The sequence below is a fragment of the Arachis ipaensis genome, chromosome B10, assembly GCF_000816755.2.
Source record: "Arachis ipaensis cultivar K30076 chromosome B10, Araip1.1, whole genome shotgun sequence".
Classification (NCBI taxonomy): Eukaryota; Viridiplantae; Streptophyta; class Magnoliopsida; order Fabales; family Fabaceae; genus Arachis; species Arachis ipaensis.
The window spans coordinates 32,446,886-32,447,605 of record NC_029794.2 but is presented as its reverse complement, the minus strand read 5'-3'; the positions used below and the strand labels follow the sequence as shown (position 1 = coordinate 32,447,605).

The following is a 720-nucleotide window of genomic DNA, read 5'->3' as shown; positions in this document are numbered from 1 at the left end:
TTAGTTATAGTTAATGTGGTCAAATAAAATATTAAATAATATAATATTTATTTCAATTAAATTAAATAATTAATTAATTAATTAATATATTTAAATAAATTAAATAAAATAAATTAAAAATACCTCTAAAAACATGCCACATTAACGATGCTATTAATTGAAGAACTCAATTTTAATAATATGTAAAAAATAAGACTGAAAGTTTAAATGATTAGAAAAGTGAGAAAATGGATGGTAGGGAAGGATGAAATGCATCATTGCTAATAACATATCTATTAAACATTTTTAAGTTGATATCTGAAATTTTGTTATTACAAAATTGTCTAATTTGATTTGAAGTGAAATGAACTTGTTTATGACTTTGATTAATTTTGTGTTAATAGAAGAAAACAGCAACAACGAATGAAAGCAAATTACCAACAGGTTATTGTTACGGTAATTTATCCCTAGATATTTCTAGATACAAAATTGAATCTAATTTATGAGGGTAACCTGAGCCAATCAACAATCATAATCCATCGCCATTCACCAAAACTAGAAGGTTTATATTCTTTGGTGAGACTAATGTTCTTTCTTTTTTATGCTCCTTTTATCTGTTGGCATATCGTTAAGGGTTAATGTTAAAAATTATTTTAGAAAAAATTAGATAGGAATTAATTTAAATCTTAAATTTTTCAATTTTAATTTGGTTTTCAAAAATTTATACGTGAATCAAATAAG

At 22.8% G+C, this 720-nt stretch overlaps 1 long non-coding RNA gene across 1 annotated transcript in view; it reads left to right on the top strand.

Annotated features, from left to right (window-relative positions):
* LOC110267752 overlaps window positions 1-720 on the top strand; it is a 23,111-nt gene that overhangs the window by 21,727 nt on the left and 664 nt on the right. The gene's annotated exons all lie outside the window — the stretch shown is intronic.